Source organism: Misgurnus anguillicaudatus, chromosome 5 (assembly GCF_027580225.2).
Source record: "Misgurnus anguillicaudatus chromosome 5, ASM2758022v2, whole genome shotgun sequence".
Taxonomy (NCBI): domain Eukaryota; kingdom Metazoa; phylum Chordata; class Actinopteri; order Cypriniformes; family Cobitidae; genus Misgurnus; species Misgurnus anguillicaudatus.
In genome coordinates, this window is record NC_073341.2 from 38,764,726 (window position 1) to 38,782,485 (window position 17,760).

Sequence of the window (17,760 nt, forward strand, 5' to 3'; positions counted from 1 at the left end):
GTTTGCGTTTACGCTGAAGGCCGGCTAATGTTTTCAATTGTTTTCAATGTAAGCCCCGCGCTTTTCAAAAATGCCAGCAGCTGGCGGGTTTTGTCCGTGCTGAGAGCAGGCACTCGCCATTTTTTCTGTGTTCAGCACTGAGCACCCAGAGTTGAAAAATGTTCAACTTTGGGTGAAACGTCCCTAGTCATAGCCAATCAAGTCCAAGCAGCTCCGCACACATCAGATGCTTAGCTCTTCGTTCAACGACAGATAAACAAAGCAGAAGTATTATGGCAACTAAAACGCTTAGCAGAACCAAGCTGGCAAGCGCCCACAGTCAGTGTCCGCCTGGCTTTTTTTACCTGTGTTTAATGGTTTGCATTTATGCTGGCGGCTGGTGTATTTTTTCAATTGTTTCCAATGGAAGCGCCACACTTTTCAAAAATGCCAGCAGCTGGTGGGTTTTATCCGCACAGAGAGCAAGCACTCGCCGTTTTTTCTGCGTTCAGCGCTGAGCAACCAGAGTTGAAAAGTGTTCAACTTTGCGTGAAACGCTCAGCTCGTCAATGAGTGCGTTTGCATGCACAGTCTTACACAGATTATGCTTAATAAACTGATAACACGTGGGGTCATGTAAACGCGTAAAATGGTTTTCTTTTATTGGGGAAAGTCCATAAACGGCGTAAGCAAAAACCGATCGGCACAGGTAGTTTTTTGCTCATTACCCCGATTTTGCGTGGCATGTAAACACCTTAACCGGCTTTTCACGGTTTTGTCCATGTGCGCATGTCTCCGTGTATGAAAGATAAAGGTCACACGCGTAAGTAAGCGCAAAGTAACACATAAAAGTCTCCGCTCGACTAAAGCAGTTGGCAGAGAAACTGTTAAAATAGCAGCTCATGTTACATTTACAGGTTCTGCAGACACGAGAAGAGATACAACAGTGTAGCTTAAGACAGATACGCCGTGGAGACGTCACTGCCTGCGAGAAAACTGATAATTCTGCAAGTCCCATGTAAACGCAGTTGTCTGCATAGCCGACTTATTGATTTGCATGTAAACGCATGAAAACAGTTTTCTGTAATAAGCAGATTTTTGATAGTTATATCCGCTTATGCTGTGCATGTAAACGTACTCAATGTAACTTTTAACTCAGCCGTCCAATCACAGTGGAGGAGGGGTAGGACAAATATCACAACAACCAACTGGCGCATTGTTCAACGACGGATAAACAAAGCTGAAGTATTATGGCAACTAAAGCGCTTAGCAGAAAATTGCTGGCAAGCGCCCACAGTCAGCGTCCGCATGGCTTTTTAACCCGCGTTTAAATGGTTTGTGTTTACGCTGGCGGCCGGCGTATGTTTTCAGTCGTTTCCAATGGAAGACCCACGCTTTTCAAAAATGCCAGCAGCTGCATGTTTAACGACGGATAAGCAAAGCAGAATTATCAAAGCAACCTAGCACTTAGCGTAAAAAAACTAGTAAGTGCCTGGCGTTTTCAATGCTTTGGTGTACACGCCCCTTAAACGGACAAACCGCTTTATAGAGCGAGTTTTGTCACTACGTTGTCTCAGGCAATGACGTGTTTGTCCTGTGGTGCTACTGTAGCTTCTCTATGCGTTTCGAAAGGTAGGGGTGAGCTGTGGATTGAGATGTTGGTTGGAGTTCACAATCTCACCACTAGATGCCAGTAAAAATCTACACACAGCACCTTTAAGTTTAATCATTCCATTAATGGATATTAAGTTTATTTTTAATAAATGGTTCTTATGGCATGATTATTTGTGGTCCTGGATACTAACTGGGCAATGCAGCGTGCTTACTGTGAATACTGCAAATGCTCTTTATTGCATGATATGATATCAGCAACCAGATCTCATATCACAATAAGGTTGTATTTGCTTACATTATTAAATGCATTAGCTAACATGAACTAAGAGCAATACATTTTTCAGCATTTTTTAATCTTTGTTAATGTTGGGTAATGCCAATACAATTGTTTGTGTTAGTTCATTGTGCATTAACTAAAGTTAACAGTTACAACTTTTGTTTCTATAAATCTATTAGTAAATGCTGAAATAAACATGAACAAATGCTGAAAAACTACTTTGCTCACTGTTAGTTCATGTTAGGTAATGCATTAACTAATGTTAAAGGCGACATTTCCCAAGACCTTTTTTAAGATAAATCTTTGTTGCCCCAAGAGTAAATATGTGAAGTTTACCACATAGATCATTTATAATAGCGTGTTAAAATTGTCACTTTGTAGGTGTGAGCAAAATGTGCCGTTCTGGGTGCGTCCTTCAAAATGCAAATGAGCTGCACTAAATGGCAGTGTCGTGGTTGGATAGTGCAGATTAAGGGGTGGGTTTATCCCCTTCTGACATCACAAGGGGAGCCAAATTTCAATGACCTATTTTTTCACATGCTTACCGAGAATGGTTCACCAAAACTAAGTTACTGGGTTGATCTTTTTCACATTTTCTAGGTTGATACAAGCACTGGGGACCCAATTATAGCACTTAGGAAAAAGTCAGATTTTCACGATATGTCCCCTTTAACAAATTATTATCCCTTATTATCGTAAAAGGAATACCATATGTCATCATCTCTCTTAACTTTTTGTTTTTAAACAATTTAAAACAAAACTCATCCCTTATCTTGTCTGCCATTGGTCATCAAAACTAATGTATGTACACACATAGCAATGTTTGAAAATTGCCACAGTTTTAACACTTTTGGGGGAAATCAACATATAAATGTCTTACAGACCTCCCCAATATTAAATCAGGATTGGAACACACTTTAGCTTGAAATAAAACACAGCACAATGAAATGACCTTAAGGTTACTGTAGAGTCTGACGGATGGTTGTGTTGGACACAAACCGATTCCTACAGCCCTCACGGGACAGAAAGAGCGTCACTGTTCAAAGAAATCAACTGCGTGAGGCAAATCGAGAAGACAATTTGGAAAGCAGCAGGCATGAAGTGTGACCGATGGCTACGAAGGCCTCAGGGGAATTTCAAGTGACCTGTCCGAAGCCTCAAAGGTCTTAAACTTTCCGCAGCTTTATTGTCGGATGAGACAGACAATGCGAGTTCATCATGGCTCCCCCGTTGCTATAGTGAACGTGAAATTGACCCCAAATATCACTGCATACATCTGGATGCTCAAACTCAATGATGACGCCCCTCTCACGCAGACACCCCAGGGGTGAAAGGTTATTGGCTGCGCAGTCAGCACTGCCGGTCTGCGATATGCCACTATTTTTAGTAGGGGATTTTTTGCGTTGTTGCCATGCAGCGGTTGGCTTGACTCTCTTCCATCCTCCGTCTCTCTCTGCTCAATGTGTTTCTCTCTCGTCGAGTATCGTGGTGCTGCGTCGAACCGTGACGGATCTCTGAGCTTCACTCGAGCAGAAAAATGTAGGTCATATTATAAAGCCAACACCTAAAGAGACAGACAGCGATCGAGAGAGAGAGAGAGAAACTGGCTACAGGGCATTGAAAACCTACTCCAGCATGCACATTTTATAGATGTTACTTCACTTGCTGTTGGCTCGGCAGTTAACCAATAAGAGAGCTGCGTCTGTGTGATGGGTGTGACTGTAGCAGGGCAAGAAAACCGTACAAATGCATCGGAGTGCAGTGTCAAGGATAGACGGCCTAGTAGAGAAAGAATGAGGACGGTTATAAAGCTCTTCAGTAAATTGGAAACCATAAAACAAAGTACGAAAAATAGGAATAGGAAAGGTCTCGCAATTACAAAGAGAGACACAGAGATGTAGAGTTACACAATACTGTCCTTGATAAACAGCTTTTGCGGATGTCGAATGGGATTTTAAGGTTCTGGAGTGGGACCTGACCTTGAGCGCCAACATTTTTCTCAAAGCAAATGTTTCCTCGGTTAGAAGAGCTCGCGTTCAGATGTTTTGTTATCTTTGTAGGTGGAAAACATTGTAGCATTTGTATATAAACAGGATTAAATGTTTGCTGGCAGTGTTTCTCTGCAGTAGGTCACTGTTATAAAAAATTGTGTAGATTTATAGTCACTGCGTGGATTGATTTTAAGATGGTTCACACTTTTCTGTGCTGCAGTCAGGTTGTTGTAATTCCTCTCCCTGCCACAGATGGCGCACATGCACTTCAAACATAGTTTAACCCTAAATCCCTGTGGCTAATCAAGTGCTGCAGGGGTGGCATATTTTTGGCCCTGTCCCAAATGGTGCACAACGTTTTCTTAGTATTTTTGTCTTGTTTTCAGTAAAAAAAAAAAAAATCTACATTTTTTTAACTTAAGATGCTTTTTTGATGACCAAAACGACCCAAGAAAACAAGTCCAGTTTCTAGACCAAAAATATCACATTTAACTGATTTTGTGCCTAAAACAAGCAAAAAATAGGCCAAGCGAGGGAAACAAATTTTTCTTGAATTTTTCTTGAATTTAGTGTTTAAGAAAATGTTCAAGATTTTTTTGCTTACCCCATTGGCAGATTTTTTGCTTTTTAAAGCACAAAATCACTTAAATTTGATATTTTTGGTCTAAAAACTAGATGTATTTTCTTGAGTCATTTTGCTCATCAAGAAAAAGCATCTTAATTTAAATTTTTTTTTTAGGTATTTTTACTGAAAACAAGACAAAAATACTAAGAATTTTTTTTCTTGAAAATCATTTTTTGCAGTGAAGATGGTTTATACATTACTGTGCTGCAGTTGAGTTGTTGTAATTCCTCTCCCTGCCACAGATGGCGCACATGCACTTCAAACATAGTTTAACACCAAATCCCTGTGGCTAATTCAGTGCTGCATGATGGCGTATTTTGGTAGACAAAAGAAACGAGTTGGCATTTTAGCACTTCCTGTTTCATCGTCCCGAAGTCAATTGTTTTTAAGTCAATTAGATCTTGGGTGAACATAAGCCCAATATATTTTCACGTTTAGTTCTACGACATAAAACACACCTGTAATGATTTTTTTAAAGCTTAGTGTCTTTAAAAGAGCTAACAAGTTGCTACATTGGACTACAGGCATTGTCGGGGACTGTAAACGTCATCGTGCATGAAGATCTCAAAAACAATGCAACATGCACTGCAAAAAATGACTTTCTTACTTAGAATTTTTGTCTTGTTTTCAGTACAAATATCTAAAAATGTTTACATCAAGATGCATTTTTTGATGAGCAAAATTACCTCTAATAACATCTAATTACCTCTAATAAATCTTGTTTTAGACCAAAAATATAAAGTGTAAGTGAATTTGTGCATGAAGAATTTTTTTGGGGGGTAAGAAAGTGTTAAAGAAAAAGATTATTTCAAGATTTTTTTTCTTACCCCATTGGCAGATTATTATTTTTGTATTGTTTTAAGCACAAATGTACTTAAATTGTATATTTTTTGTATAAAAACTAGACTTACTTCTTAGGTCATTTTGCTCATCAAGAAAATGCATCTTGATTTAAGAATGTTTAGATATTTGTGCATAAAACAAGCAAAAAATCTGCCAATGGGGTAAACAAATTTTTCTTAAAAATTTTCTTGAATTTAGTGTTTAAGAAAAATGTTCAAGATTTTTTGCTTACTCCATTGGCAGATTTTTTTGCTTGTTTTATGCACAAAATCACTTAAATTTGATATTTTTGGTCTAAAAACTAGACTTATTTTCTTAGGTCATTTTATTCATCAAGAAAATGCATCTTGATTTAATAATGTTTAGATATTTGTACTGAAAACAAGACAAAAATACTAAGTAAGAAAGTCATTTTTTTGCATTGTGGGCACAATTACCAACAAAGATTCATCCACAGAGTATTTCCTTATCAGGGAATGTGTTTTTAAATGCGTTTCATAAAGTTTAAAAGAGCTGTCGGAAGCTTGGTGGTGATGACGTTGATGTCAAGAGAATGTGGTGTAGTTCGCTTGTAGCATAATGTTAGCTTTTCATTTCTAGTAAACACATTTAGATTTCTAAATTCAAAAAAGTTGTGTTCATCTCTTAAGATTATCTAGTTGGCCAAAATTGTGTGTCATAAACTTTTGATCCAAAAGTCTATGAGATATTGAATGGGCTTTTGGTATTTGGTACCTTTAATTTTTTTTTAAAGGCGGAGTGCACAATGTTTGAAAGCCAATGTTGATATTTTTGAAATCACCTAAACATACATGCCCCTACCCCAATAGAATCTGGACCTTCTTTTGATAGACCCTCCCCACACATACGCAACACTGGCAAGGATGTCGGTTAGTAGACACGCCCCTTGCTGCTGATTGGCTACAAGTGTGTTTTGGTAATTGGCCCGACTCCCTTTTCCAAAGTGTTTTTCAAACATTGTGCACTCCGCCATTAAATGCATAATTAATCCTTTTAAAAAGCATGAGTAATAACTCCCGATCTCTGAAGCACATGACTGCATTATTAAGGATTTGCTTGTTTCTCATGTCTATATATTTATATGACTAACTTTGAGCTATTTGCTGCACTGCATCACACCATCCTGAATTTGGTTGTATTTCAGGAGTTTTCTTATATACTGTAACCTGTCTGATCCTGGTAGGCAAGAGATTCCTTCACAGTTTTTACACCTCATTATTGAAATCTGTCCCATCTTGTGCTTTGGACTCGCTCCAAAAGAACCTGCAGAACTAAACATAGCAAGTGACCTAAAAATGGTGCACTGGTTCACAAAAGGTAAAAACTAGATGTTATTTAAAAGGAAAGGATGTTGTGTTTTATATAAGTGTTTCTCCTCACTCACATAAAGGCACAGTATGTCATTTTTGCTGCTAGTTTTTGCTAAATAACAACAACAGCCGCAGCTTGATGATGCTGTAAAAGATTGTGGGGCAATGATATTTGTAATCTTCACCTTCATTGTTGATTGAAATCGAAAAAATGTCATCCTCTAGGGGAGGGATTTTGCTTATGTGCAGAATTTGACAGGTCTAGTTTTAGCACAACCTGAAGGCATTGCAAATATAGTGGCGCAGTGATGCAACTTCCTTAAAAAGACTTAAAAATGTATCCAACAGGACTTACAAATCATCATGTTCATGAATGAAGTATTACAATATATTTTTACAACCATTAAATTATAACGTGAGAGCCCACAGTGTGGATTGATAGAAGCCACAACAAAGCGGCGTGCTAGATGTTACTACTTATGCATACTTCTCCATATGACATATATATATATATATATATATATATATATATATATATATATATATATATATATATATATATATATATATATATATTCAAATATAATTTTAAAAAATCTCCAAAAAATATATTTGCTGAAATTTATTTTGAAATATGTTTACGAAAATGTATTTTTCACCATTATATTTTTTTGGCTATTTTTTGTATATTTTGAAATATATATTAAAAATAAATATTTTTAAAGCATCCACATTCACATCACATTACATCACATGAAAAAAATGTGTTTATTATGTTACAAACCTGTAAACATTACAGGGTTAAAATAAATATATTTTCAGCTGCAAATAGCACTATATACTTTTATATATATAATTAAAAATATTTTTGGCCAGAAAAAAATATATTTTTTGCCTATGGGTTGCAAATTAAAAATTTATTTGTTGCCCCTGAAATATATTTTAAAATATATGTTGATATATTAAAGCTAAAACTAAATATATTTAATTAAGCTTTACTTTCTAACAAAATCACATATATTTAATAACACATTTTGGCCAGATTAATCAGCTTATAAAAGTATCACAAGAGAACTGCTTTTATGAAGAAACTTTTATGTTTAAGCTCAGACAAAAAAACTAATGCAAACTTATCCCAAAATTGCACTAGTCACTTTTTACTGTAATAGCTTTGGTTTGTTCATATAATCATCGTGTCAAAGCCTCATTCATTTGTCATGATAAGGCCCAGCAGGTCTTGACACGTTCAAAAGTCTGATGTTTTTCAGAAGTTATCAAAGCCCCCATTTCCCCCATGAGCTGCAGCTGTAAACCTCTCCACTACACATCAATGAGCACAACATCAAGTTAAAAACAGACCATCCAATTTATTCAAAGTCTCTCCTGTGCAATCTATCATCTCTGTTGATCACTGATGACTTGTGAAAGGTAAACGTGTAGCTTTGGCTGGTTTGTGTTATGTAGTCTAGAGATGTGATCTGGATAAGTCGGCTCTGCCTCAGCGGGTGGTGGTGGGACGGTAAGGAGAGGAGCACTGCGTTTGGATTTTCTGCTTGGCAACCCGTGCCCCTCCCATCCAGAATCAAAGCAAAGCGAATAGAGGAATTCATCTGTTTGAAGCGATGATCTCGCAAGTCTACTCCTGACAGGATCGTGCTCGTAACCGCTGAGAACCAAGAAATTCAGAGCGATGGCAGTGTGCTTTAAATAATAATCAAAACACTTTTGATAAAATGTAGTCCTGACAGAGGTTTAAAAAAAAAAAAAATAAGAATTTCAAAGTTTTTAATTTGTTTAAATAGGGAATGTCTTTATTTGGACACTGTCTTCCCTATGGACACTTTGGTCTATCTTTCAAATGTTTATTTTATGTTTAAATAAATGTCTTTGTGTGTTGCATGTTTATATTTAATATAGTTTGAGGCATATTTCTTTGTACGGTGTGCACTTTATAGTATCCGAAGAAAATGTGCGAAGCGACAAATTAATTACTTTCATCAGGTTTCTACAAAGTGAAAGATGAATTTGTGCCAAAACACAGTCAGACATTGAATGAATGCAATACTTGACGTCAATAACAATAGAAATGCAAAATGTTTTTCTGCCCTTTTAAAAGTTTGTGATGCTATTTTAAGGTGAGTTTCATTATATGCATATAGTGGTACCTACATTTTGCTTATTGGTGATCTTAATATCTATAAACTGTTTGCTCTGTGTGTGTAGGCAAAGGACGGCAAAACACGCTCTAGCAATCACTATGGGGAAATTTCATAAGTCACAATGAAATTGAAATGAAAAAAAAACAACTTTTTTTTTTAATATTGTAGTATTTTTTACAAATGACTTATCTGTGAGCTTCATTATTTAAAAAAAATTAATGTGCCCTCATAATCTTTAATCAAAAATACAAATTTCCTCTCCTCCTCAAAATGATTTTCCTTTACTTTTGGTCAGGGGGTATGGAAAGGATCGCCATGATAAGCAAATAGCAACATGACCCAACTTCCAACAATCCAATAAATTCCTGATGGACGAATTCAAGTCCAGCCCTACATTATTTCATTCCAGAAGCTGTTTTTCGCGGATATTATTTGTGGTTTGGCGATTTTGGGTCCTCAAATGCAAACTTTTAAAGACATGTTTCAAAGTGCAAGTTTTTGTTAACGACGCGTTGTTGTCTCTGTGTAAACTTACGCAGTAACGCTTGTGGTGTGTGAAGCGGGTCCGCGCTATTCTCCGAGATGTTTTATCAACTGGCTAGTTATCTTCCAGACAGTGACGGACCACGTCTTTCTCATTTCGGCCGTGTGGCGCGTGTGCATGCTCTTGACAGCCTTTTGTGCAGCAAATAATTTTTTTTTGGACGACCTAGTTAAGGCGGTAGGATTTCCCATCTTAGGCGGGCCGCCCGAACTGCAAAGTGCTGTGGGAAACCCTGACGTTTAAGCGCAAGATATCTTTAACATAGATTTGTGCGCTGTCTGAAGCATTAAGATGCGTGTTTCTAGGCACACGCTTCGAGTGGGCCTGCACGCAACATTTTCAAACAGCATGTGAGTAAATCTGTTTCATGTCTTCTTCTGCTTAAATATTTAAATTGGCAATGCCTAAAACCATGTGAAACAGGTCATGACTGACCTAATCAGGCAAGTGACAGTTCTGTGCACGTTGTTCCCGTTTCACTCTTTTGAAAACTCAAACAGATGCACGTGCATGAAAAATGCTTGCTCACCTATGTTACTTCACTCTAATCTAAGTAATAATCAAAAATACATGGAGGGAATGGTGACGCAAGTTAAAAACTGTGGGGGACATGTCCCCCCGTGTCCCCTTGCGTGATCTCCGCCCATGTATGGCCACATACCGCATCTGCCACCTCCTCCTCATGCAGCGGTGGATTAGTGTAGACAAGCATTGAGAGTTTATATCTGTGTGCTTTTTTAACAGATTACTCCCAGAGAGGTTTCAGAGAGAGTAAAGAGATAGAGATGGTCGAGCCAACTGGCAAGAGCAGCATTAAATATGTCAGAATCAGCTGCTGCTCTGAAATCTCTTCTGCGTATCTTGGCTGCTGTGGATCTATTGTGTTAGACCCTGTAAATCTCATGTGTGTGTCTTATTATACCCAGACATCAAAGAAATGTGTGTGTCTGTTTAAATCAGCTATAAATACAACATTAAAACACAACTTCATACATATAATCTGTTCTTAATATTTGGTTAACCACTATATGAATATTGATAAAGAAATGTGAGTGGTGCTTGCAAGGTTCAAGGTTATTTTGGGTCTTGAAAACCAGCTTAAGATGGTTCAAGGTGTATTATTTATTATTTAGTTGTTGTGCCAAAAGAACTCATTTCTAAGTCTCTATGACCTTCTGGTTTTTAGATATGGTTTTGGTCCTAGTTAGTGCCACCAGTTAGTCCTTGGTTAAATCATGTTTTAGGAATTAACTTTTAAATACTCTCAGGCTTGGAGACATAAATATTTTTATCCAATGCAAACACTCACCTGAATATTTTATATGGCTTGTGGCCTTTCGATGAACAGCAGGAGAGTAAGTAGCAGATCTGTGGTTTGATATCTTTCATTAACCGCCCATGTGTTTTTTGTTTGGGGTTGTGAATGGACATGTGTTTGGTTCAGGGTCACTCGTTCTGGGCAGCATTTGTGTTTAACAGCAAACACCTGTGGGAATAGCGAGTGGGGGAAGAACGTTTATGTCACGATTTTGTTAAACAGATGGCAAACCAAACATCTCACTTTGGCTTCACCATAGCTCATGTCTCCTTTGCCAGATCTTCGGGGTCTCCTCAAATGAACCTTGTTTCCTTTTTAATTTATAAATGCTTTGAAAACCTCTTAAGTATAGGTCCAGTTTTTCAAGAGTTCCTTTTTCATTCCAGATTCGATGTGCTGTCTGTGTGTACGGAGGTTTCACAGGGTTTATAAGAAATAAAATGTTTGTATTTTTATTAATGCATTTATATAATTTTTTATACAAAACTGTGTGCTATTCCAGAGGACTTTTTTATTAGTTTATGTATGCAACTTTGATTGAATTGTATTAGTTAAAGAATTACTCCACTTTCATTAAAAAATCTCAATAATTTAATTTACCTTTTACAATTTAGTTTCAAAGGGCTCTAAACAATCCCAACCAAGGCATAAGCGTCTTATCTAGCAAAATGATTGTCATTTTTTGCAAAAAAAGTACTTTAAACCACAACTTCTCATCTTGCACTAGCCGTGTGATGCGATAGGTCACAAGTTACATATGTGAAACGCATACTTGCAGACCATTTTAAACAATAAACTGAGTTTAAGACGAGAAGTTGTGGTTAAAAAGTACTTATTTTTTAGTGAAAATGACAATCCTTTCACTATTTAAGAACCGTATGCCTCGGTTGGGAGGGTTTAGAGCCATTTGAAGTTGCATTGAAACTGAAAACCATTGAGATCCACTAAATTTCATTATATGGAGAAAAATCCTGGAATGCTTTCCTTAAAATGTTTTCTTCCCTACTAAACAAAGAAAGACATAAACATCTTGGATGACATGGGGGTGAGTAAATTATCAATTTTTTTTATATGAAATTGGAATAATAGGTTAAAGGTGCAGTGTGTTAATTTTAGAGGCATCTAGTGGTGAGGTTGAGAATTGCAACCAACGGCTCAGTCGACTGCTCACCCCTCGCTTTTGAAACGCATAGAGAAGCTACGGTAGCCGCCACAAACATGTCATCGTCGGAGACAACTTAGTAAAAAAATGTGTCCGTTAAGGGCTTCTGTAGAAAAATGGCGGCACAAAATGGCGTCTTCCATGTAAGGGGACCCTCAGTGTATGTAGATTAAAAGGTCTCGTTCCAAGGTAATAAACACATAATGGTTCATTATGAAAGGTCTTTATTACACCCCTGATAATATAGTTTTCTATATTATTTTGAATTTCTGTCAAGAGATCCTTCTAAAAATTACAAACTGCACCTTTAACAGGTACAAGGCTTTATGCCTTTAAAACCATTTGATTGTTTTTGCTAATGAGAAGCGAAAATTATTATCAGCATTCAAAAGTTGAACTTTTCACTCCCATTGGAGTGTTTAAATATTAAAGTGGAGCATTGCACACTTCTTAACTCCAGAACCATTTATACTGACAGTTGTGCTCTGAGTCTGTATATAGCATTACGTGCACAACTAATACTGTAAAAAAGAATGTTAATTTGAGATTTGAGTAATGCTTAATGGGATAAACTCAAACCAGGAACCATGACAGCGCAGGCACTGTGGCAGTATTGTCAGTTTCATTAGGAGGATACTGTTGTTTTGTCTTGTTGAGTGATTGATGACGAAGCAGAAGGGTCTGATCCCAGCAGGGTTTCCCGAACTCTCTCTCCTTCACCGGGACTCTGTTTGTGTGAATGTTCTGTGAAGAATTCCAGGAAGGGCAGGAGATGTTCTGATCTCAGGCTAAACTTCCCTTCATTGAAATCCTCCTGCATATTAAACTGTAGTATTGTGATGAACATCCCAGATGATGGGGGACTTTCATACAGCAGCACCATATTAAACATATTGACCATTAGAGCCCAAGTAATCTGTAATCCTGGTTTATTTCACATCTGATTATGTGACCAAGATAAGTCAGCTGTGATTAAATAGCTGGATAAGATCAAACCATGTGTTTGATTAATAGCACAAAATCCTCCCCACAAAATCTGACAGAAAAGACATTCATGCTTTGTTTGAAGCATTATTTGAAAAATTACTTTAATAAAGACTCATTCAAACTCAAAGCAGGCCTATTGGATCTCAAATGTGTTAACCCAGCTAACAATTTTTGGTTCCCAAAACGTTCCCATAATGTTAGTTTTTGGTTTCCAGAATGTTAATTTCCGAGGTATGTTTTTGGTTAGCCAGGAAAGTTTTCTTTACAACAATAAAATGTTATTTATATGTTAGTTTAATGTTCTCAAACGTTCCCTTTAAAAAAAAACATTAGAGAACATCCTGTATAAAGTATTTTTAGGTTATTTTAAAAATAACCACCCTGGAACGTTATGAGAACGTTATTTTATGGTTCCAAAAAAGTAAAACCTAAAAAGAACGTTCCTAGTACGTTATTATTTGGTTCCCAAAAATACCCAAAAGAAACCCAACCATTAGAGAGTGTTCTGTATAAGCTATTTTTAGGTTATTTAAAAAAATAACTTCTCTGCAACGTTATGGGAACGTTATTTTATGGTTGCAAAAATAAAATCTAAAAAGAAGGTTCCTGGAACGTTATTATTTGGTTCCCAAAAAATAAGCAAAAGATGACCAAAAACTAACGTTCCAAAAAATACCCAAAAGAAACCCAACCATTAGAGAGTGTTCTGTATAAGTTATTTTTAGGTTATTTTAAAAATAACTTCTCTGCAACGTTATGGGAACGTTATATTATGGTTGCAAAAATAAAATCTAAAAAGAAGGTTCCTGGAACGTTATTATTTGGTTCCCAAAAAATAAGCAAAAGATGACCAAAAACTAACGTTCCAAAAAATACCCAAAAGAAACCCAACCATTAGAGAGTGTTCTGTATAAGTTATTTTTAGGTTATTTTAAAAATAACTTCTCTGCAATGTTATGGGAACGTTATTTAATGGTTACAACAAAAAAAATCGAAAAAGAACGTTCCTAGTACGTTATTATTTGGTTCCCAAAAATTTACCAAAAGATAACCAAAAACTAACGTTTCGAAAAATAACCAAAAGAAACCCAAACATTAGAGAGTGTTCTGTATAAGTTATTTTTAGGTTATTTTAAAAATAACCACTCTGCAACGTTAAAGGAACGTTAATTTATGGTTGCAAATATAAAATCTAAAAAGAACGTCCTAGACCGTTATTATTTGGTTCCCAAAAAATAACCAACAGATATCCAAAAACTTTCGGTTAGTGGAACGTTCTGTGTTTGCTGAGAATGCAGTTGGTCGTCACTATCTCGTTAAAATCACAAGGTTTAAAAGGAACATTTAAACAGCAGATGTGTGGAATTTTGGGCTGTTTTCTCAATTTAGGTAACAAGGTCAGTTTAACAAATGGTGCATGGTGTAATTAATGCATATTGTGAAAACACAATTTCCCAAAAAATATGGCAGTAAATTGAGAAACATTAGTCTATTTGTGTTTGTTTATTGCAATTTGTTGTGTTGTACTATGAGGCCAGGACACTAAAGGATCAGACTGTTGTTTCATGTAGATGAAATCTTTTACATGTGAATAGACATTCTCTGTTTGATGCCAATTGGTTTGCAAATGAAGGCACAGTCTCAATTTTCACCACCTAGATTAGCTTTCTATTAAGGCATCCTTAAAAACCACACGAGAGTCATGAGTGATTCAAAACACATGCAGTGAAACGCCTGTCATCTAACCTACAAATTTGCAAAATCAAAGCAGATGTGCTTTATTTAAAATAACTATTATACTTGACTATTATATTTAAGCACAATCTAAAAAAAACATTAAAATCTCAAACGGACTGTATGCTCAACACAGTTAATCACTGACAAGAATTAAAGATGAATTTGTGAGTTTAAATCCCATCCTTTACGAAATTTACGTATTATACTATGCTAAAGGATTTCCTTATGAATATTAATTTACGCGTTCCGACGTCGCCAGCTAAACTTGCAGGCTCGTCCAGTGACGCAACCTAATTAAGCATTCATGACCCGCCCCCAACAAGCCCTCGCCATAGTAGGACGCTCGTTTTCCTCACAAGCGGTCTACTCCCGTTTGTAAATTTGGTCCGGTCCGCTAGACTGCGCTGAAAGTCACTAAAGTTGGATGGCACCGTAAAAATCTCAACATTTTTGTGATTTATCTTCGACAGTGACGCGATTTCATCATTGCTAAATGATTTTATGTGGCGTTGCAACCGAACATGAGTGATCGTTGTTACCGGTGTTTTACCTGAGGTGATAAGGATAAATTTACAGCTGATGCATAAAATACAACGCAACCAGGACCGACTTCCCTTTAAACTCATACAGAACATGACAACAGGAGCAAACAGGTAATAAACTTAAAATTTATTCTAATATAAACTTTTATTTGACAATGTTTATGCTAGGAATATTCACATTTAACGTAACGTTACTGCACGCAGTGTTAAAAAGACCACATGAATATAAGTTAGTTTGATACCATGGTATTACTATCTAAACCATCAGTGTACAACAGTGCTTTTTCTTTAATAGTAAAGGTGCAAATTAAAATCTTAGATTATACTTCTTTAACCTAAATTGTGGGGTTTGCAGATCTTTCAGATGAATTGTGTTGACGTCATGTCAAAGTTCTGCCATAACAGCTTGTGTTGAGCTTTGCTTTCATTACCTGAGGTATAATTTTGTTGCGTGGCTATTTTTTTTACAGTCTTTGGGTTAAACACAGACTATATAACAGGAGTGGTATTATACTGGATGATTGCTGTGAACCAGTAACAGGACATCACACTGTTTGTTATGCATTTAAAGTGATTAAATCTTCCCATAATCACATTATATAGAGCATACAGAGAGGTGATCGGTACAACAGTAGGTACAGTTTAATGACAGCCCTCTGTTTGCATGGATTTGAGGTCCGGATACATCTGCTCAGGATCTTTCTTCATTAGGATGCCAAACTTCCGAATATCCAGCTCTTCGGGGAAAGGGATGTGATGACAGGTTTATTATTTAATTCAGGTGGTCTAAGCTGATGTATTGTGGCTGTTGGACACACAAACCAGTACTAACAAGACCACGTGGGACTTGAACTTGCACACTGACCATTTTGAGTAGCACTGTACCAGGCAAGCATTTGCACGTTGTGTTAAAGGTGATCATTTTCACACTGAAATAGCTCGGTTTGGTAAGCCTACCTGAAAATAAATCTTAAAAAGGAGACGAATAGTTGGTCTATTAAATATTAATCCATAACAGTCACGGTAATTTAAAATACACATGCACAAAAAACCTTGAATGCCTTATGTTTTTATAATCATTCACATGCTGTATATGCAGAATGAATCCTTGTTGCTATAGCTTTGTGTAATTTCCCATTTGCTTCCTCATTTCCTTTAAGCAAATGTTGTTCTGCTGATCTGATGATGTATTTATGAGCACCACTGTTGATACTGGCTATCAAGAAAATCGATAATTTGTCATACTTGATCAGATCAACTTGATTTGTTTATAGTGTTTGCTAAGGCAAGTATCACTATTACTATTTCTTCTCACTCTGTGTTAAACGAACATTTAAAGACACAATATGTAAGATGCATTGAAATATCCAAACACTACTAGCACAGTGTTTATATATTTTATTCACATGTGTACAGACTTTATCAGAAATGCTTTCAACAACACTTGAATCCGAAGAATTCACAATTTTAAGAAGCGTTAGGATTGCCTATCAATGGGATCATATGCGCATTATCCTTGTTTTTTTTTTGTTTTTTTGCTTTTGCTGGGGTAGAAATCGTAGATTTTTTGTTCAAGTTTATGCAGCTCTGCACAGACTGATCGGCATATCATAGTATCGCAAGAGTACTATTATCAAGTAGTAAGATATCATACGGCAATCAATCTGTGCAGTGCCACATGCATAAGTAGATGCTATTGTTTCTATCAAGCTGGCATATATTATAACATAACGGTTATAAAACTTTATTTTATTACATCATCCATGCACATGATTTGTAAGTCCTGTCGGACTGATTTCCAGTTGACAGTGGAAGTAAAGACTTCATAGCGTCATCAAGCTGTATTTGTAAGACAACCTCTAGCGGTGAAAATTGTATATTGTGCCTTTAAAGGAAACAGTGTGTAGTTTTTTAAGTATTTTATTAGTTAAATCAATGTCTTTATTCATAAATATGTCCTCATTGGTGTCAAATTACCTCTGCCGATAATCTGACTTTTCTTTGTAAGCTCAGAATTTCTTCTCTTTATTTTTGCATTGAAGAGATAAGTCCAAGGAGGCTTCCATGTCGTTTCGCCATATTAAAAAACTGTAATAGCTAAGGGTAAGGGTGTCACAATTTCGATTTTAAATCGAAATCGATCGAAATTATGTCACACCCTTGAACTTCGAATTAAAAAATGGGATCGTCGATGCTGCCATGCCCCCATGTCACGTCCGGTCGGCTTGCCAAGCGGGGGAAAAAAACTCTCAGAGATTTATTCTTTAAACACGAGGGATGTATTACTACAACTCCTTGAAATGCATATCATAAACAGGATTACTACCTAGTGATCTGACTTCGGACAGAGCGCAGCTCTCTGCACGTGCGCGAGAGTGAGAGAGGTGCCAAGCGGGTTATATTTTAAACAAAAGGGATAGTTTGCCTCAGCTCGCATGAAACGCATAAAACTGAACAAATACGTAAGGATTACTACTTAAGTTTATGTTTAGACTTCGGACAGAATCAGATGCGATAGCGTGTGCACGTGAGACAGAGAAAGCGCAGTTGCTTATGACGCGCTGGATTTATTTCAGATGTTAGGAGTCCAAGACATGCGCATTAAGTCCATGTGGGTGCAAGAAGGAATCCTACAAGCTTTCTTGCGTAAA

General features: G+C 36.7%; 1 protein-coding gene across 3 annotated transcripts in view; it reads left to right on the forward strand.

Moving 5' to 3' along the window:
• Positions 1–17,760, forward strand: part of ccdc120a (coiled-coil domain containing 120a) — a 60,729-nt gene that overhangs the window by 8,521 nt on the left and 34,448 nt on the right. Inside the window, exon 1 of one of the 3 annotated variants that reach the window (XM_055168542.2) lies at positions 14,904–15,220. The exons of 1 other annotated variant lie outside the window; for it this stretch is intronic. The gene's annotated coding sequence lies outside the window, so the exon portion shown is untranslated. Of the gene's footprint in view, positions 1–14,903; positions 15,221–17,760 lie in introns of those variants that run through there. One more of the 3 variants, XM_055168540.2, reaches the window with a different exon arrangement.